The sequence below is a fragment of the Hippopotamus amphibius genome, chromosome 10 (genome assembly GCF_030028045.1).
Source record: "Hippopotamus amphibius kiboko isolate mHipAmp2 chromosome 10, mHipAmp2.hap2, whole genome shotgun sequence".
NCBI classification, from domain to species: Eukaryota; Metazoa; Chordata; class Mammalia; order Artiodactyla; family Hippopotamidae; genus Hippopotamus; species Hippopotamus amphibius.
Window position 1 is genome coordinate 48078059 of NC_080195.1, and position 22059 is coordinate 48100117.

Consider the following 22059-nt stretch of genomic DNA (forward strand, 5'->3'; position numbering starts at 1 on the left):
TTCTAAAAATCTGGCCTAAGGCAAAGACTAGTAGCAAAAGTTTAAGTGGAAGTGTGGTTAAAAAAAAAAAAAAGGCCATTAGATTGCTTTGAAATGCTAATGATTTGTATTATTTAGAAAATAACTCTCTGCTTGGCATTCACAGATACCCCATATCCAATCCCCCTGTACCTTTGGCATCCTATTCAGCAGGCCACTGAGGAGACTGGGATGAGTTTTTTGAAATGTTTCCTTGGTAATTGTAAGGGTCACCTGTTCAAAATTCTTAAGGCAGAGGCCTTTTCTATGCACTCTATGTTTGGAAAACCTGAGTTTTGTAGCATTTCAACTGCATTTTCATATCTGCCAGCATACATTGTCCAGAAGCACTTAGGCATTTGCCATGAGAAGCAAGAATCAGTGAAACCCATTTTAATAGGACGGCAGCTTTTATTAACCAGAGCTCCCGAGAATTCTGTTTTTTTGAAGGGGCTCCTATATTGAGATTTCTCCCATCTCCCTCTATTTAGGTACAGACTCCTTCATAGAAACATTTATTTAATATACTGTAGGTCTCATTCTAATATTAGACACTCAAAATACGAGTTTTCTGAGTTATACAGAGACATTCTACAGTCCCTGGGTGCATAAGAGACGTCACTGGACATCCAGTGGTGTAAAAATTGCCATAAATGGGGAGCATATTTGTTATGTTATAGATTTACAGCCTTTCTTGTTCCACGAAGAATTTGAGGCAGCTATTTTGCCATATATTTTAAGCGCATCTATAGTTGACTATATATTCTAGATGTTTCTGTCTGATGGGTCTGTAAGCCAATGAGGCAAGTATGTGCTTGAATTACTACTCCTGGGTAATCATGTCTTATAAACAGTCTGCTCTAAATCTCTGACTCGTGTCATGTTCCGGTAGGCACAGCAGTGAGCAGTTGACACCTGTAATACACGGAACATAGTACATTCTTGGTTTTTTATCCTTTTTCTCCCCTTATTCTTGGCTTTTTAACTCAGGTGCGTTTCATTCAGTTGGTCAGGAGGGAGACATGATAAGATAGCATTTGCGCCAAAATGTGACTTTGTGTGTTTCTGCCTGAATCACCTAACTGTTTTCATTCATGAGCTGGGCCAGCAGAAGGCAGCATACACAGCGGACGTGAGAAAGACCTGGGTTCAAATCTCAGCTCTGTCACTTTCTGGACGTGTGACCTTGGGCAAGTTACGTGACTTCTACGTTTTCCTCATCTGCAAAATGAGGATAATGACACTTACCTTACCTCGAAGAATTGTGAGGGTCGAATGAAAGATTATACGTAAAACGCCAGGCTCATAGTAGGAGTTCAGGAAGAAAGACAATTGCTACTGTCAGTTGTCTGTGTTCTGGACGCTCTCTTACAGCAGCAGCCTTTGCTCTTTTCTTGGCCTGCCCGGTTACAGCAGGGGCTTCCAAGGGCAAGGACTGCATGTCTCCCAGTAGCCTGGCAGGTGTGTCCTTGGTGGGGACTTCATTGCTGTTTGCACTCCTCCATTACACACAGGGAACTGCAAGTCCCTTAGTAACTGGTTTAAAAGAGCCTTTCTCCACCTGAAATTTCAAACTAGAGCCCAGACTGGTTACGTTCCTTGATGTAACCGTCAGAATGAAAAACTGAGGTACAGAGAAGTAAAAATGTTGAACTGTGCAGACAGGAAAGATGTAAACCTCATGAAACATATTTTCAGTTTAGTTCTTCTTCAAAACTGACTTTTGTGACCTTCTTTGTTCTTTCACGCTTCCTACTCAGCTTCTGGCATGTGTGTGTGCTGCTCATACTGACCCCAGGGCCCCTGCCTCTGGAACTTGGTGAGGAGGTTCCTGATAATTTTGGTGAAGAGCAGGGAGGCCTCAGAGGTGGTAAAGAGCCAGGCTCTGCTGTGTCCCCTCCTGAATGACAGGCTAGTGGTCCCCACTTCCAGAACACCACCCCAGAGGAAAGAAATCAGCCACAGCAGGAAGAGTCCATCTCCCTGTTTTTCATCTTCCCATTGCTCCTGCTCAGGGAGGTTTTGGAGAGAACTATGAGACTGGGGGGTGTGGGAGAAACATCCTTGACAATGTTTGTTTCATGTAATTTTTTTGTTCCAAGTCCAGAAAGGTTAGAAACTGTCTCTTTACCGAGAATTCTTATCAGAAACTTTCCCTCTGCCTTTAGACAGTGGGAGATGAGGGAGGAGGAGGGACGGGAGGGGACAGGGAGGCTGTGTGTTGGCCTAACAATGAACCTGCTGATAGGAACCTTGCCGCCCATGCAGAGGTGACCCATCCCTCCTACCCCGGGTCCCAGTGTCCCCATGCTGATCAGTCAGGAAACCCTTCCATCTGGAATCACAGGGGGTTAAAAACGAACTTGAAACGTGTCTGCCTTTTCTCTCTCCCACTGCATATCTCTTCATAAAATCTCTTCATGAACTTGAAAGTATATTTTAAGCTTTTCTTCACCTTTTCCATACTTTACTAAACAGCTAAGTTTGGGGGGAAACCCTGATGAACTCACTGTCCACCTCTTCCACTCCCACCCCAAGCCCCGCATTTTCCTTCTCTTTCCTTTCACTCTCCAAGGCTCCTGACCTTCACAACCAAACAAAGTTGCCAGTTCCTCAGCTCACAACCTTGAGGAACCTTGGCCCATCCTGCAAGTCAGCCCAAATTCATGGTCTGGTCATCTTTTCTCATCTTGAGATGCTGAGGAGTCCATCCCTCTGCTCCCTACTAGGCACCTGCTTGTCCCTTTGACCTTGGTTCACACAGAGGGTTGATCTCAGCAACCACCTAATAATTGTGTCCTAACCTTAAAAATATCATCTATTAGGTTTTCTTTTGTTGTTGTTGTTAATAAAAGTAATTTGACTTATAGAGAATTTGGAAAAAGCCACCATTCAGAAATAACCACTATTTACATTTTGGTGTATTTCCTTCATATATATATACATACATGCATGCATACATATATGTATATACAAATACATGTATATACGCATACAGAAGCACAAGTACACACACATATACACACACCCATGTTCCTTTTAATGTTTAACAGAAATATTAGCCTTTCACATTTGGAGGAGAAAGGAAGACCCCGAGCAGGTGGAAAAGAAAAGTAACCCCAGGCTGCAGCTCAGGCAGGCTCTTCGCCTGTGCCAGCGGCACCCAGGTGCCTCCGGAGCACACAGTGTACTGGCTTGTGAGTCATGGGCCTGATGGCCGAGGAAAACATTCAAGCTATCCCTGCCTCCCAAACCACGCAGACAAATCCTTCTTAGAGAGCAATATGGGAAACACATTCAGAGACACATAAAAATTCATAAATATACACCAACAGAAGTTATACACATAAAACATATTCAAACAAGTCTTTTCCAAGCCCTCTGTGAAGGCCCAGCTCCATCTCAGCGCACTGCCGATAACACAAGATATCACACGTGAGCTCTGTCTTTGTGGGTCTCAGGATTCAGCTTCTGAGACAAAAACTAACCCATGGGAAACAATAGCAAACTGGAAGCAGATGCTTTCTCACAAAGTGCTGATGGAAGGGATTCCAGAGATCATTCTAATAATGAAGAAGGGGCGTTCCAGCAACATTCTTCCTGAGGTCAGACACACATCTATCAGGACAGAGAGAGAATTTTGGAGACACAGTGATGCAGTATATGCTAGACATACACTAACAAAAGTGATTATGATTTGAAAGATCATTGTATTTTAGTGAAGATAATCACACACATCTACCAGGAAACATGTAAGAGGAAAGGTCTTCAGATAGCAAGGGACCCAGGGGAGGGGCAGGACCAGGGGAAGGGCCTGTTTATCAGGATGCTCTAGGTCCTAGAGAATATTGCTGTGATTTGGGAGACATGCTTCTCCTCTTGAAGCTCCTAGGGATAGGCTTTATATATTATATAAAAATCTAAAGCCAGGCTAAGGAAGGTGCAATCACGGTGATGATGCAGTGGAATGTTATTTCAGGAGCATAGAGGATGGAGGAGAGCTGAGGTGCTTAGAGACCAAGCTGTGGGTGGGAACTAGACCAGGAGCAGACCTGGGAGATGGCATATGAGCTTAGCTGCAGTTCTGTTGAGTAAACTGCAGTGAGTCATCCAAGAGCAGTTATGTCACAGGCAGCTGGAAATATTGTACCTTTCCCAGAGTGAAAAGTAAGGGCCAGAAACAGACATCTTTCAACTCATTGTTAAGAGTGCAACTTCATGCTAAATAATGTGGAAAATACAAAGTGGAGCATATACGCTTTGGATGTTAAAGGATGATACTTGGTTTTGACGGGGTCAGGGGGGCATTACTGGCGGCTCAGAGGTGATGGCGGGGGGTTAACGTGGAGTAGCGGGCATTTCCACGAGGGAGGCAGGAGTCAGGCTGGCAGTGAGGCGTGGGTGGGAAGTGATGAGGTAAAGCCAGTGGGCAATACAGGAAATGGAAGCAGCAGGAGTAGGTCACGACATGAGTGGGGCACTCGACTGTCACTGTTTACTATGTGCCAGATGCTGTAGCAGACAGTAAAGACAGAAGCATCATTCAGAACAAGACATGACTGTCAAAAAACTCACAATGTAACACGGGAGAGAGGCATACAGGCAACCAATTATTTGGTAAGTGCAATTAGGTTGCAACATATAAACTGCCAATAGTCAATCAACCATTTTGAATCCATGAAAATAGCAGTTTCATATGATTCAATCTAATGTAAGTGCGTTATAGTGTTTATAAAAGATAAGGGTCTCTAAAGGATCATGCGTAGGAAGGAAAACTATATGCATGTCTTTGGAGATGGGGCTGTACTTTATCCTAAGTAAATGTGCTACTGAAGGCTTTTAACAGACAAGTGAGATGTTGAAAGAGATGTTTTAGAAGATGAATTTGGTGTCAGCAGAAAAGATAAAATGCAGGGGCAAAATCCCAGAAAGCAATGGGGGGCATTTAGGAGGCTACTTGAAGAATTTAAGCAAAGGGAGACTATGGCCTGACCAGGGTGATGTGACAGACCTTTCCCCTTTGGAAATCACCTTTGGGAGTTGGCAACAGACAGGCCAGCTATCAGGGGATATGCCCTCAAGTGGATCCACAGATACAAACCTGGGTATCTGGAAAATCCTGCTTCTGCCCCAAAGAGAGAAGTCAAACCAAGTTGCTGGTTTGAGAGAAAAAGAAAATTTTCTGATGAAGAGACAGAGGGAAGCCTATATCAAACTGGAAAGACCTACACTAACAGTGTGCGCTATGTCACTACTTGGTCTTATCTTTGCTTGTTGGTTTCCTGGCTCTGCAGCAGGACTGAGTGTCCATAAGGCTGGGGACGGGCCTGTTTGGTGTCACTCCTGCATCTCCAGCCTGCAACAGTGCCTGACACACAGTAGGTGTGCAAAAAAGTGCTGCGTGAATGGACAATGACTATGGAACTGTCATTAGGAGTAACACCACTTCAGGGATATCATGTTGGAACTCTTGTCATGGACATCAGAATGGAAGCAACAGAAACTATTGTTGAAGGTGGGGGAAGATCTGGAGAAAGAAGGATCAGAAGTTCCAATGCAGGGAGCAGGAAGCAACAAAGAGGCGTGAGATGGCAGAGGGAGAGGAGGTGCTTGACAACAAAAGGGAGAGAAGAGGTGTTGAATGGATGTACTTGATGGAGGTGGGTACAAAGCATGAGATTCAGAGCCTGAGGACAGGTTAACCTTAGAGTCTTTCCAAGTCGAGAGAAAGAATGAGAGAATAAAAATACAGTCATGTGTCAAGGTGAAGATAAAAGTAACTCGGTAACCGTCATGCTAGAAAAAAACTCTCAGTGTTTCCTGGGTGCTGTTCAATAAAGTCTAAATTCTTTTGAGTGGTGTCCAGCATCTGCCGTGATCTGACCCACCCAATCATTCCAGCCTTGTTGCCCATAGCTCACCTCACAAACTCCACGCCTCATCAGGCATAATTACTCCGTATGCCCCAAACTTATCCTATATTTTCCTTCCTCCCTGTCCCTGCTCTCGCTGTTTGATCCATTTAGGATGACTTTCCTCCCCACTGCCAATACTAGTGCTGCCTGGATAAACTCTACCCACTTTGTCAAGTTTAATGCTGAATCATCTCTAATCTCCCCAAGCTAGGTAAATTTGATTTTCTTAATATTTGTTCCCTATTTCTAGTTCTCTTTCTTACCCACAATGCTCAACACATCACCTGCTGTTTATTGGTCTTCATTTATTGATTTAACAAATATTGACTGATTCCCTTCTGTGAATCAGTATTTTGTTAGATTGGGCCATGCAGTAGGGTATAAAACAGATGTGTCTCTGCCCTCATGGACTTAACATCTGGTGGAAGAGGCAACTGTGTAACCAAACAAATGCTTAAATAGTAAAAAAATGGTGATAGGTTCCAAGAAATAACAATACAGAACACTGTGAAATACAACTTGGGGAGGGGAGTTAGTCAGAGGGTCAGGACGGGCTAAGATCTGAAAGAAAAGAGAGCAAAAGGGATGGACTGTGACAGAAGACGAGAAAGGATTTTCCAGACAGAGGTAACAGAGGCCCTGAGATCGCAAGAAACTGACATATTCAAGGAAGGGCAGAAAGGTTACGAGGCAGGAAACAAGAGGAAGAGTAGCTGCAGTGAGGAGAAGAGGCTGAGGTCCAGTTCGTGCAGCACTCACAGGTCATGTTGAGGACTTTGTTATTCATCCCAAGGGCAAAGGGATGCTCTCAAAGGGCTTGAAGTCACAGATGCAGACAGCCTGCATTTTAAAAGGACCACGTTGGTCTCAGAGTGGAGAAGAGATTGGAGGAAGGTCAGAGTGAATGTCTGGGGGCCAATTAGGAGGCTTCTTCCTTAGGCCATGTGTGATAGGACAGTGACTTGGACTAGAGTGGATGATGTAGACCCTCAGTAAGTCCCAAAGGAGTGCAGGATCAGTGTTGTGGAGTCAATCACTAGGACTGAGAAGAGCTGAGTTTCACCTTCACAATCTTTCCACTAACGTAAATCACAGTCAACGTCACCTCAGCTCTCCACAGCCCTCGGAAAATGTGCCTGTTGGGGTAATCAAGTGTTCTGGACAGTGAAAGGTAAACAGTAACAGTAACTGTTTCTCCCCATTTACATCTTTTTGTGACTATCTTTACATCTGACTTCTTAAAAAGCAAAGTACATTGAGCATAATTTCCCCTTCTGTTGACAATTACAAAAACCAACATGAGTAATAGTTATGGTGTAGTACAAAATACAAAGGGTGCCGTAAGACATGCCAGTCATACAGCACTCTTGGCACCTTCACTAAACAGAACCCAACTACTGGAGTTTTATTTCCTCCATCAGCTTTTGCTTTCAGGGCTTTTCTGCTTCCTTTCTCGCAGTTCGTAGCTCAGCCTTCATGGCTATTAGTGTGTCTATATAAAAGTAACTTTCTCCTTTTCTAATTTTCTTAGGGGCTAAGTAACTAGATGACAAAGATGGTAAGAATTACATATAAAATTAGTATTGGAGAGGCTTTCCTGTGAGCATAGATGCTTAGTTTTGCTATGGAAAGATTTCCTTCCTGAGTCTTAGATCTGTTTGTCAGACAACTGAGTTCTAAATCCAATGGCCTTATTATCTTTTTTTCTAATGCACTTCATTGCTTTAACTGTATTACCTGTCACACAATAGAGTAAAATGCAACAGAAACATTTTAAAAAGTCAACTAGTTCTTATTCTTTTATTAAAACAGGAGTAAATTTAGGGATTGACAGAAACCTACATTGTATATAAAGTTTCCATGCTGGTACACTATTCTGTGGAGAAACAAATGATGTACTGTTATTTTAAAGGACTAAATGTAAGAAATTATGTCCCCCCATATACGTCTCTAACTTACAAACGTACTGCCTTCAAAATGTCAAATTAGATGTTTTTCAAGACACAATAAACAGAGTGAAAAGACTAGCCACAGAGTGATAGCAGATTCTTACAATATGTATAGCCAACAAAGGACTAATATCTAGAATACATAAAGAAATCCTAACGATGGATAAGAAAAAACCAGACAACTCACTAGATAACTACTCAAAGGACTGAACAGGGACATAAGGAGAAAATCCAAAGGCCCAATAAGATATGGAAAGGCATCAACCTCACTAGTGATTAGGGGAATGCAAATTAAAACCAGAAGCAGCTATTACTACATACCCATCAGATCTGCAAAACTTTTAAAGTCTGGCCTGTCGCGTATACACAAGGATGTGGGCCAACAGAAAAGCTCACATATACTGGTAGGAGTGGAAATCTGGTATCAGCATTTTGAAAAAGAGATTACACCATCTAGTAAAGTTGCTATCACATAGCAATTTCTTTTTTTTTTCCCACCTAGAAATTTCACTCCTACCTTTACACCCTAGTGAAACTCAAGTACACATGCACAAGGATATGTGTACAAGAATATTCACAGTGGCACTGTTCACAACGGCCCCAAATATCCCACGCACAGAATGGATAAACTGCAGCATATTCATACAATGGAATATTATACAACAATGAAAATGAATGAACAACTACACACTTCAGCATGGATGAATTCCATAAAAATGAGTGTTGAGCGAGAGAACACACACACAGAGTGTGTGCGTGTTGATCTAGCCACATAAATTTAAAGACAGCCACACTGAAACTATATTGTTTGGGGACACAAACATAGGAGGCAAAATAATAAAGAAAAGTAAGGACAGTATTATTATGAATGTCAGGAGAATGGTTACCTCTGGGGAGAAGACAGGGTTGTGACCTGGGAGGGGACACGGGGCTTCTGGAAAGCTGGCAATGTCCCGCTTTCATGACCTGTGTGGTTATCACCTGTATGTTCACTTTACAATTATCCATTCACATGTTTAGTACTTGTTAATGCATTTTCAGCACATATATTTTACATTAAATAATTTTTTAAAAAGTTTAATGCAAACCAGATGTTTTGGATTAGGAATGCATTTTATCCATAGAAATAAGAGTACAAATAACAGCTAATTAATCACACAAGCCCATAACTCTCATTAGGTAATAGTGTAAGTTAAATACTGCACATTTCAAATATATTTCAGAAAGTAATATAATTGTAATATTATCAAACAAAATATATACAAGAGAAATAATGAATAAGGCTTATTTTAAAGTATCTGATACCAGATTGGAAAAGATAAAAAATATTGAAGATATAACTAGATTGCAGGACTGGGGAAACTGACACTCATACTCAGCTGGAGAGAGTATAGATTGGTCTAGCTTCTATAGGGGGTGATCTAACAGTGTCTATCAACATTTTAAAATGTATATTCTACTTATAGGAAGTTATCTTGTTAATATATGCATGACTCACAAGTGGGAGAAACTATCTGTACAAGGACTACAGACCTGTTTGTAATGGTAAAAGATTAGAAACATCCCATACACCCATCAATAGAAAACTAGTTAAATAAATTATGGAACTCTAAGTAATGGAATACTCTGTAGCCATCAAAAAGAATGATGCAGCTCTACACGTCCTGCTATGAAACTACCCAGATTTGTTACAAGGAAAAAAGTATAAAACAGTACTTATCTTATGCTACTGCTTGTTTAAACATTTTAAAAAAAGAATAAGTGTGAACTTTTATATTTTAAAATAATATCTCTGGAAAAATACCCACATTTTAAATCATGTATTATTGCCTCAAAATTTCACTTAAAAAAACTTCACCGCATATGCTTAAGGAAAAACAGGTTTAATTAGATTATAATGAGGAACTATAAGAAAGTTTTGGTAAAAATTCTAAGGGAACTTTTGAATAGTTCCCATCAGAGTTAACAGGCCATTAAAAAAAAAAGCCTAATTCCACATCAAAACAAAACACTTCTATTGATACAGATGTATCAGCAGCACAGCTTTTTTACAGACTGTCCATGATTAGAATAATTATTCTGGGATAAAAACTGATACAAAGGAGGAGAAATAGAAGGAAGATGAACTTCAAGGCCAAGCTCAAATTTCACTTCTGGTATAAAAAGCCTTCCCTGGTTCCCAGGCTTTTTGTTGTCCAAAGTGGGTATATTTCCATTACAAAATGTAGCGTATTGTATGGTAAGTATGTATCTCACCTAACATTCATCTTCCTAGTTTCTGATGCCTAGCACAGCAACTAGCATAAAGGAAGTGCTAAGTACAACTGTCTCCTTCCAAGTAACACGTATATAGCCACCCTATTCGGCATCATGTATGAGACACTTGGGGGTGTGAACTCAGAAAACTCTGGGACAAGGACAGAGGTTGTTCTTATATATCCTGAATCTCCATGGTATCTGGTCATCAGTGGACACTCAATAAAATTCTGGTGAATAAAAGAATGAATTCAGTGTACCAAAATATTTGAAGTAATTTTCTATTTTTGCCTTTAGCTAATTTCATTCTTCTCTGTTAACAGATTTTTTGGCTTGATCAAGTGTTAATGGTAGTGCCTCCTTATTTACCCTCTAAATAACATAACCTATCTAGTGGTTTGGACTTTATATGCCCCTATCATAAGTATTGTCTTAAATCTAATGGTATAGAACATATAAAAATCTCTCTCTTTGAGGAGTTTTCAATAAAATTTTCACAAATACAATAAAGGTTCTTAATAGCCTGTGTGTAAAGAGGCATAAAAATTGTGACTGTTCTTGTTTTGGGAGGTTGTGGGGTCAAGTGGTGTAGGGAGATGAGTTAGACTCTGTATTACAAATTTCAGATTCTACAATTTGAAGTAACTCCATTTAACAAGCTATTCCCCACTCCTCATCCCCTCACATCCTTCATCTTCACCATCATAACAGTTTTCCCCCCTTTAAAAGAACAATTTTCCTTTGATATTCCTGTTTTATGAGATAGAAGTAATTTTAATATTTGGGGGGTATGTGAATACTTCCTGATCTTTTCTCCTTGTCTGGAATGTCTCCTGCCATGAAGGTAACCTTCCCTAATCAGGAATCTGCTGACTGCAACTACAGCCCAAAGCCGATGGTGGCAGGACATCTAACTGGTTTGATTTCTGGTTTTAACTCAGGAAATTAAAAATTGGGGGACTACCTTCAAGAACTCCCAAGTAATCTTTTTAAAAGAATTGCTGAACTCTTTTAAGATAAAAGTGGCAATGCTGTCAGTGACAGAGACACACACACAAATAGAAGTTGCGATGCATTCTAAATACCTCGAAATTGAGCGTATTTAGGTTCACGTCAGCACAAAAGAGAAAGCTCTAAGGAGGCCGCCAAGGTGCTTTGTCTATTTTGTTCACTGCCTTATCCTCTGTGTTTAGAATAGCGCCTGCTATACAGTAGGAGCTCAATAAATGCTTGATAAATTAATCAGTGATATAAAAAGATAGCATACATTAAAATCATGAGGATAGAAGACATCCCTGGTGGTCCAGTGGTTAAGACTCCACACTTCCAAAGCAGGAGGTGCGGGTTCAATCTCTGGTCAGGGAACTAAGATCCCACATGCTGTGCAGTGTGGCCAAAACGCTTTTTAAAAAATCACGAGGAAAAGAAAAGGTAATGATTTTTAATATCCTCTAGTGCTCACTGTCAGACTATCATCCGTGTGTAAGTGAGTAACAGCAAAGAGTGAAACTTTTTAAACCCAATTTCTGCAGCTGAAAGGTCACCAGCTAGCAGGAGACAGGAGACAGAAAAATACAGAGCCTGCCTGTTTGTTTGTTTTTTCCTTCAGTACATCATAAAGTTCAGAGAAGAGTATAAGCTTTTGCCTGTGATGCAGAGAGCAATGTTTATGGGAGCCCTCAGTAAACAACCCACAGCCAGCATCAGCGGGGGCCATGCAGGTTAGAGGAAGAGCTCTCCTGATCTTCTAATCAATGTATACATGTCTCTGCAATCAGCAATTTTAAGCAGAATCAATTACAGCATTAATAATAATAACAATGACAGTAGATGAACATTCTGAACTTGGAAGACTCAACTCTAAGGCCTTACATATGGGGAGGCTGGAACCTTGACCAGCAGCTCTGAAACAAGGCAGTGACTGCTCCAACACAACCAGAGCCAGACCCACGTGGAACATGGTGGCAGAAGAACGAAAACACTGATGAGCAGAGGGAAGGGTCTGGCTGAAACTAGGGAGTAGACACCTGGAATGGGTGTCTTCACAGTTCTGCATCTTTCAGCAGCTTTCTCTCAACAGGAAGAGCTATCAGGGCAGAGGCAGGCTACTCCCCTTGCTGGGCATTTGCTACTTGGAGCCTGGGGAGAGACCCTGAGCCAGAGTCCCATCCTCACCATTGCTCCTCGTGGAAGGCCACCACGGAGGACAGGCAAACATGTTTCTCTTGACAAGCTCCTGCTTTCTGGCACTAGGATCACATCATCTCACCCCAATGCCACAAATGCTTAGGTCTCCCCATCCCCATCAAGTATCCACCACATCCCACTAATCACGGCAGAGAGATGGGCAGCCGTCACCAGCAGTGAGGCAGTGAAGCTAAGCTTCCAGGCAGGTAAAACCCAAATAAGTATTTTCAATCTAAGGTCAAGGTAAAGAAACAGGGTAATATTTATCCACTTGTGCACAAAACAGGCTTTTGCAAAGACTCCTATGTTATGGCCACAGAAAACACGTCAGAGCATGCCTGGGGGAAGGTAGCTCAGCTAAGCAGAGCCACCACTCCAAAGCCACCTTCCCCCACCCCATCCATGATAATCTCACTGTTTTGGGCTCCAGACGTTCATTTCTAGCAATACTTCTACTTGACATTTCTAAAAGAGTTAATTTTCACACCCACAAGAAGAGCTTGCCTCCAGTTACCAAAACTCCCGGTGTCACTCCTAGTCATCCAGTAACACAACTTTTTAAGAACAGTATTTCCCACAACCTGTTTCCCTCTTACCAGTAGCTTTAAGAAGGTAGATTCAGTCATCTAGTTCTTCACTAAAAGAACGTTCTAATTCACACAGAAGGAAAAAAGGGTAATTGACAAGCCAAGAAATCTGTGCAGAACACTCCAGAAAAACCCTTGCCCTGAGAGCGGCCACTTCTCGCTGCCTATAGCCTCTGAGCTGGCCCTGCTCCCCTCCCCAAGTGCCATCTCCCCGTCCCGTGCCCCTTCTACCCCCACTGTGTCCGGCCGGCGGGGTACTCACTTGAGTCTTGTTTGCCTTGGACTGTTGCCAGCTAATCCACTTTAACATGTTGGCTTGATCTCAAGTTTGCTTTCTCCTTCCACCAAAATTTTTAAAAATAGAATTTACATTTGTGCTGGGCTGCGGCAGGGCTGAGCTGGCTCTGGAGGCTCACGGCTCCCACGCAGCTTAGAGGGAGGTATCAGCCTTGCCACAGGGCTCACTGCTAAGCTCTCAGAACCCGACTGGGAATTTGCCTTGAGAGGCTTGAAGACTCTGTCTGGGGCAGACTCACACTCCCATCAAGGCCACTATATGAGTCACAAGTACTTGGTATCAAAGAGTCTGTGACAGGCATTAACACTTAAGAAGTTATCTTTCCCTTTTGCCATATTCCAGCCCTGGAGACACTGGACTGGCTTACAGAACCACTTTGTAATTTACTTTGGGTTGCTGTGGATTTGCTGGGGCCAGGGTATGGTGGTGTAGAGGCAGCTGGAGGAGAAGCCAGTAAAAATTGAGTTTGCTTTTTGCTACAAAGTTCTAGAATCTAAACTATCAGGGTTACTACAAAAGTACTCTGTTTTTAATCCCATTGAACAGGCAGGAGAGTGACTTGGGTTTGAGTCTGAGGTGTGCCATGAATTAGCTTTGACTCTGAGCAGGTCACTTTGTTTCCTTTAATCAGGATGGAGACAGAGGGCTAGAGGATCTCTCAGGTTCCAGTCTTCCTTGAGCTTCTGTATTTCCAAATTCCAAACTTACCCCCAAGTCAAATCTGGCCTCTGGCCACCCCTGCAGCTATCACATAGAGATCGAACCTACCGGCAAATCACTCTTTGCAGTTTCCTTATTTCTGGAACTCACAGTTGCGCAATGCTACCACTAGACACCAAGAGAAGTGTGCGGCATGGCGCGCTGAGGCCTCTTGTGGCCTGCCTGCACGCAGCAAGCTGCCGTGTGTTAGGAAGCTTATTTGCTGTTTCAGGTGATTGGTAACGGTACAGGGGGGCCTCTCCAGGGAGGTTTTCAAGCTCTGGAGCATAAGTCAAATATTAAGTAAAATAATGCTCTCATGAGAGATGTTGCCCCGTGAACCTCGGCTGTGTCTTTCACACTGTTGGGCGATGCTGGAAGCCAGTCATTTATTTGAGCAACTTTTCATGTGGAGGAAAACCGATGACCTCAGCTCCTTGCACTTTAAAGCTTCATTCTGAAGAGCCAGCACATTAGTCCTGTGTTGAACGTCGCTCAGGAGAGGATGGAGCTGGGCTTCTGGGAGGTGACAGAGCAGCCACAGAGAGGAGGACAGGGAATCCTCTCCAGAGGGAATCTCTGTTGCTCCCTGCCGCCATCAGCCCCACCCACATGGACCAAAGTAACAAAGGAACTACACTAGGAAAAAAAGTTATTTTCAAACCCAGTCCTGAACTTGGATTATTCAGAAGACTAAAATAAATAAATAAATAAAATAATCATAATTTGGGTTTAAAACCTTAAAGTGGAGATGGCATTTGTCCTACTCGGGAGTGACTGCCAAGTTCTTGAGAACACCAGAATACCTCTACCTGGGATTCACACAGCAACTCCAACCCACGGTACTGTCAGGCGTGGGGTGTGACTGAGACTCAAGATTACAGTTTAGGTTTCACATACATCCCTTCTAAACGCTGGGGACGAGGAGTACAATTATATAGTTTTTAAAGGTATTTGTTTAAGGATTAGAAAGTACTTTGTTACTAGATAGGAGGCAACATAAACCTCTCCCACTAAACAAACACTTTAGGCCCTGAGACGCAGGGCAGAGGAACAGAAGTGTGAGGACTCTCTCCTGGAGGCCCCTCACAATTTTTTTCCCTAGCTTTTAACAGTGCATTTAACAGGCTGCATCTCCAGCGGATAGGTCACCAGCCCAGGTACCATGGCTAAACGTCACACACTATCACAATCTTATTCTGCAGACTCAACCTTGGGTGGGCCATCTTGAAGGCTTTTTTTTTTTTTTTTAAGGTTGATCAATAACGTTATCTTTTTTCAAATTATTTCAAACATTTATTTTTAAGGCCAAGGACTTCCTCACGTACGTATTGAGTTGTCCATTAAATTCTTTTGGATATATTTGAGTAGACTTGTATTAAATTGTCTTACTTAGATGTGTCTGAAGGTAAATTCAAAACAAAACCAACCAACCAAACAAATAAACAAAACAAAAACTCTGGTTTTTCAATGTACCAGTGGTCTCTCTGTATTCTCTCAAATACCCAATCATATGTTGTAATACATTTTATAATATAGCTATTAGCTATTGTTCTGGGTTATTTCTACCTTCTTGTATATTAACATAGATATGGGAGTTAGAAAAGCATGTCTTTTATAATTTTATTTAATCTAGTCTAACTAAAATAGTAGCAACAAAACCGAGGTCATTCACCCAAATATCTCATGAAATTGTGTATATTATACACACACAAATCTAGGGATATGGCTCATTGTACATTTTTCCTTTATGACAAGTTACATCCTGCTGGTGTACTGCATCATCTTGAGGGTTTTTAAGAACTTGTTAAGTGAAAAATATTCCATCGTGTGACTTTTTATTAGTCCTGACACTGCTGAGTCTCCATATTTCCAGATGTTTGGTTTTCCTCCTTAGTGGCAAAAGGCAGTGATCTGTAGGCCCTTAAAATTCCAGGAGCATGTTGTCTACTTTCTCGCATGCCAGTTGCCTACAGTCACCCAGACAGCGACCTACCCACTGCATGTCTCCTCTGCTTCACACCCTCTTTCATACAGAATTTTGGCTAGTCCTTCAAAATCCTGGGAAGCTGAAATCACTGCCTTCACTGTACAGACTTGGAGACTGAAGCATGAAATGATTAAAAAACCCACTAAAGGTCCTGCAACCGGTAAACAATCAGGGACTGAATCCATGCCTGATCCCCAAACCCACCCCCTCCCTCTGTGCAGCAGACGCCTTTGCAGCCCCCTCAGATCCTCTTTCCTGCGGGGGCTCCCCTGCCCCAACTCTCATGCATGTTGGCTGCTAACAGCTCTCCGTAATCACAAAAGGCCAGGCCCCTTGCCTCCAGGTGGGGCAAACTCTGGGTGCAGTTTAGGCTCCAGGTCCACGAGGAAGCAGACTGCGCTACACTCCAGCTGAAACCAGATGCACACTTGCCTTAGCTCCTGCGCTGGGCCCTGTTTCCTGCCCCTTTTCCTGAAAATACACTCTTTATCAATAAATTACACGCACAAGAATCTTGGTCTCAGACTCTGCTTCTAGGGAATTGGACCCAGGATGCTCTCCTTCTTCCCAAGAAACTCTATATCCATCCTGATTCTCTGGAGGGTTTTTCTATTTATGAACCCATTTAAATGAAGAGATTCTATATTCCCCCCTCGGTCATTGGTCCCTTGTCAACACTAATCCTTACAAGGAAACTAATTTCTTACATTTAATTTGAGTTCTTCCAATTGCAACATTAGCCCACTTCTTCTTATAAGAAAAACCTAGGAGGCTTTTATCTCTGATGCTATTAGCAAAAGACTAGGGATGCCATCCTTCCTCTTTCTGGATCTTTACCTTTCCTCCCTGTAGGAAAGTAAGCCAAAGGATGGCAGAGTCTTATTTTGCATGAAGAGTACCACCTGCTCTGGAGCAAGTAGGCCCTCAACACAGAGCATGGATGAAGAGAGATGGACTAGGCCAATTCAGGGGCTGGGACCTCACCAAAGCACCAATGCAGGGGCTGGACCCTCTCTGACTACAGCCCTTGCACCTAGCGGCCTGCTTTGTGCTCCCAGAGTGCATGTGTCAGGGTTACCAGGTTGTGATAAACCAAGTGAGGCTCTTTAGAAGTCCAATCCCAGAAGGCTTCTGCTGCCAGGCTGCCCTGCCCTTGTAAGAGGCGGCCTGTTACTGCAGTGAGTGACCTTGTAGGAATCCTTTGACTTTACAGCATTTCTTCCCAAATGGTAAAACAAAGTCTTGGTCATGACAGACAGGAGTTAAAAAACTTCTGAGTTAAATCCTGAAATCTCCAGGCTTCTTCGGGCATTCCCCTGTCTTCCTTCAGCACACTGCCATCATCAGCCCACCCTGCACCTTAGATCACATTTGCTTGTTTCTGAAATCCCTCCTTCAAATCACAACCAGCCCTGGGGTGTTTCAGCAGCGTTCTTTCTTTTATAATTTTTGCAAAGAATAGCACCGGCAACTCAATTTCCCTGTCTCCAGCCAGCCTGGGTGTGTCTAGAAATTTACAGTGTATTTTGGATGGAGAGCATCCCTACTAGGAGGAGTCTGTAATGTTCAATTCACTCAGCATGTACTGAGTGTCTCCGACAGGCCTGGTCTAAATGGCAAATATTATACACGCACAGGGACTGTCCCCGTCCAGATGGCTGCTCCTGTGCCATTAGCCGGTAATCATTTGGCAGACATCCATCATGCTCAATGACAAGACACTTCTTCACTGCCACCTCATCACTCAGCCTTGCTTGACTACAATTCTGGATTTCTCTGAAGTGTGGTTGCCAAGCTCCATCACTCGATACACGTATAAGCAGAAGAGTCTTTACAGTGGAATGCCCAGAGTAGCACGAGCATATTCTGGACAGAATGGGAAGGGGCTCAGACCCAGAGCTCTATGGAACAAAGTAACCACATCCATTTGCCTTCAGGAAAATGACACTTTTACATGGCACGGGGTAAGGTACAACCTAATTATGCAGACCCATTTGGGAGCTGAACAAAATCAACTTTGGGGAAAGTTATTCATGCTATTTACTGAGGCACCCATGTTGGTTTGTCAGTGTTTAATGCAGAATTAGGAATATTAGATTGATTCCTCATCAAGGCAGGGTTTACCACAAGCAATCCCAGCTTCCCTGTTACAGAGAAAAGTGGAGGAGTTCCTTTTCCTAGAAAGAAGAGTCAGACAAGGAGGGTTCCAAGTGTCAAAACCTGGGTGGGAAATGAGGAGGGGCCAGGCATTGGTCTTCTGCTCTCCATCTTGTCTTTTTAGTCAGAATTTGAATGAAGCCACAAAAGGTATGTTTAGCCAATAATGCTGGGAAATGCAGCTGACATACTGGACAGAATAATTTATATTCAAAACATACTGGAATATGGCCGGAACTAAACAAGAGAAAACCTAATTGATATTAAGTAGTCTGACACTCAGGTTACTAAGTCACCTGCCAAACTAAGGGCAGTCCATGAAAACAGGCAAGATTTTATGAGCCAGCACTGTACACCCACTAGAGGCAGCGAACCTTCTCAGGGAGGAGGACAGGCATACTAGCTCTGGAACAAGGAGCTAAAATTGCATCGGTTAGATCACACCTGAGGTACCACATGCCCTTCTGGAGGCCCCATTTCATACAGATCATTACACACTAGAGTAAACCAGAGGAAGACAACCAGGATTTGGAAGGGTCTGAAAATATATTCATACAAGGAACAGTTGGAGAAACTGAGGACTTCTAAACAAAAAAGATTAAAAGACAAGACAACTGTCTTCAAATATCTAAAGCCATAGGGGTTACTGCTGGCCAAAGGTGATATAATCTGAAGATAAAAATGAAATACCTGACAGTAATGGATCATAACCCATAGATAATAAAATAAGCCACGAGCCAATGCTAAATAACAAGTTATTAGATGAGATACGTCTTAGATTCTAAGGGCTAACAAATGGGAAGAGGAGAAAAGTTGTTCTATTTATAGGCAAGTAAACTACAGCTATATCCCATTAGGTCTAGTATAGAAAAAAACCTTACAGTTCATGAATCATGGACCCGAAGGGCAGAACTCTACTCAACAACTTCCAGAGATCCTCAGCCTGCTAAATAATTATGCACTCTTACTCACAGCATCTAGACTTGTTTCCCCTCTAATAAGCATGGGAAGTTCACCTTTACTGAATGTCTGATAGGTGCCAACTAAACATATTTTTCTTAACCCTCCCAAGGACTCAGTGAGATGGGTATTATCTTCGTTTACAGGTAGGGAAATAAAGGTGCAGTAACTCATGCAAGGGATGAAGAGGGGAAGTGCCAGAGCTGGAATCTGAACCCAGGTGTGTCCACACTCCTTCCGCCCCACCCCAGCACACAAAGGACACACAGGGTGGTCGCAGAGGCGCCTTGGGGCCCTATAGCTCCTCCAGGCCATCTGCCATGGCCCTTTAGTGGTTATATTTACCATGTACCCAGCCCACAGTACTACTATTCTCACTCCTCTGGATTAGAAGAGAAAGCCTAAGGCCTTTCCTAGAAATTCACCAATAAAGTGACCCTGATCCCTGTGAGGTGTCTCTCCCCATCCTTTCCCCACAGCCACCCTATTTGCCCTTCTGTTGAATATGGCTCAGCCTACCTGAATCAACCCATTTTCTCTTTCTCTTCTTCAGAATCCATTCACCTGACCACTTGGAAACCAATGGAGACCAGTTTTCCGGTCTTCTGGTATAGATAGGGGGAAATTTAACACTGTTGATAACATCTATGAATTCAAAGATACCAAAAAATGGTTTCTCTGACAAAGGACAGTGCAGGTCAAGGGACAGCATGGCTGTCCTGATCTCACTGCTCAGTGTTAGAAGAGTAAGAACATTCTAATTACAGTGCATGGTCACAGACAGGCCCTCCCTTTATTTGACTATTTCTAAGTGATTTACCAGGTTTCGTGTTGGAACACAGAATCTTGCTTCATCTGCCAACCCGCTGCCCATGTTTCCCAAGGCCTGAAAAGGCCCCTACAGGCCGGGAACACTACCTGCAGTTTTCTGCTTACAGGTAAGGAAACTTCTACGCTTCCTTAGCATACTTTAAAATGCAATATTTGTATGTTTGGTTGCTTTCAGACCACCTGTTTTCGCTTCTTCTTCATGCCGGAGTTCCCTGCCCTCTCCGTTCATTCATTCCCCAGGTACTTCCTGAGCATCCGTGTGTGCTGTGTGCTGAGGGTACAGCCATGACACAGACAGACACAATCCTGGCCCTCATCTGGGCTTAAGAGCCCGCCTACAGAGACAGACATGCAACAAAAATTACACAAATAAGGATTCACACTCAACAAAGAGTCCACATGTCTCTACAGTATCCAGCACAGAGCTTGGCATGTGGTGGGTGCTTTTTCACAAACATGTGACTGCGGTTTCTGTGCAATGTGCAGAAGGGCCAGCCTGCTGAGTGCTTCTTAGCCCTGGGCGCTCAGTGCTTTGAGATTGAGGGAAAAACGTGACAGTGAATCAGGGAGACCTGGGTTCCGGTTCTTGCTTTTCCACTCAATACGAGGATTTTCTTAAATGAGTCACCCAGTCTTTCTGGGCGTCATTTTTCTTACTCGTGAATAATGTGTAAGTAGCAGGGTTCCTCATTAACAAAGAAATGCCTGCTGTCAGAGGTGTTGTACTCTACCGCACTCACCTTGCCAGAAGACAAGGAAAGGCTGGAGCCCACGGTTTCCCAAGACAACGGCCTCTGGCAGAGGCGTCTGTCCAAATGCTGCCGGGAAGACAAAGTAGCAGCTGGAGGGGAGGCATCCCCCAGACCGTGGAACTAATAGGCTACTATGTCTGAACACGGAAACATGCCCTTCACTCACCACTCACTGACTGTTTAAAACCAAACACTCTCATTCATGGGACACTCTAGGTTATATTTCTAAACAACAGATCAGAGGAGAAAGGAAAGTACAGAAATAGCTTTCTCTGTATGTTTTACAAGTAGGAAAAAAACAATTTTCCATATCCACTCTGATAGTCAAAAATGGCTTCGAAACTTGAAAGCATGATGTCAAATAGAATTAATTACCTTGTGTGTCCTTGCACACTAGTCTAGAGCATGATTTAGCACCATGATCTCAGGAGGTTTGGGGGACATAGTCTTCTTTTTCCCCCCGGTAAGAAAAAAAAATTAGGAAAAATCCTAATGAATGCAGGTTATCTTTAAAAAATGCACCTAACTTAGAAAACTAAAATGAAGCAAGGACACAGCCTGTTGCCTGAGGCTGAAGAACTAGGGCCAAAATACTAGGTCTAGAAACTAGGGCCAAATGGTCTTTGAAAACCCATAGGTTTATTAATAAAATCCCCAGTATTCAGAAAAGGATCATCTCATACTCTTCCGACCCTGAGGTAAGCAAATGAGAACAGGGTCAGAGACAGAACCGTCCGCATCCCTGCTGCACCTTCAAGCTGCTGAATTCCTCCCCTAGCTTGAGCAAGTACACTGAGCCTCTGCTACGTTCTCCTTTCTCTGGCTCCCCATCAGAACTGCTAGCTTTTGCCTACTTGCTCTAAAATGTAGGCAAGCAAGTGACAAGGTTTTCTCCTGAGACAACTACATCCCTCCACGATGCTTCAAACACCACTTCCTGGTCCTCCGCTCCTCAGGAACTGAGCCCCAGCGCTCTGGCCAGAGGAGGGCATCATTTCCACCAGAGCCCCTTGGGATAGGAGGCCCCTTCCAACCAGCATCTCTGTGGCCATTCCCAAAATCATGGTCTTGGTCTAACTTTGAGATGAGCCAATCACAGCCCCTAAGGTCTCCAGAAACTAGCCCAGCCTCAGCTCCCTGAGTTCCAGCCTCCCAGAAGGCAGAGCAGTCCGAGCAGCGCTGGCGAGCCACCTCAGAAGGAGAGGAAGCCTGGACTCGCTCTTCACCCTTGCCAGTTCTGCTCAACTCTCACAACATGAGAGGCATGGCTAGCCACCTCAATCTCCTGTCCCCTCAGACAAGATCTCCACGCTGTGACACACCTCCTCCAGCCCTGCTCTTTCCCCTCTGGCCGGCACAAAGAGACCACTGGCTCCTGAGGTCAGGCTCCACCGTGGGAGAAATTCCTCCAGGGGCAACTCTCCAGGGGTGGTTAAGCCAGTAAGTCTTGGGGAAGGAAG

At 43.3% G+C, this 22059-nt stretch overlaps 1 protein-coding gene across 5 annotated transcripts in view; it reads right to left on the minus strand.

Annotated features, from left to right (window-relative positions):
* The window catches only part of KALRN (kalirin RhoGEF kinase), a 653746-nt gene that overhangs the window by 175920 nt on the left and 455767 nt on the right, over positions 1-22059 (minus strand). The gene's annotated exons all lie outside the window — the stretch shown is intronic.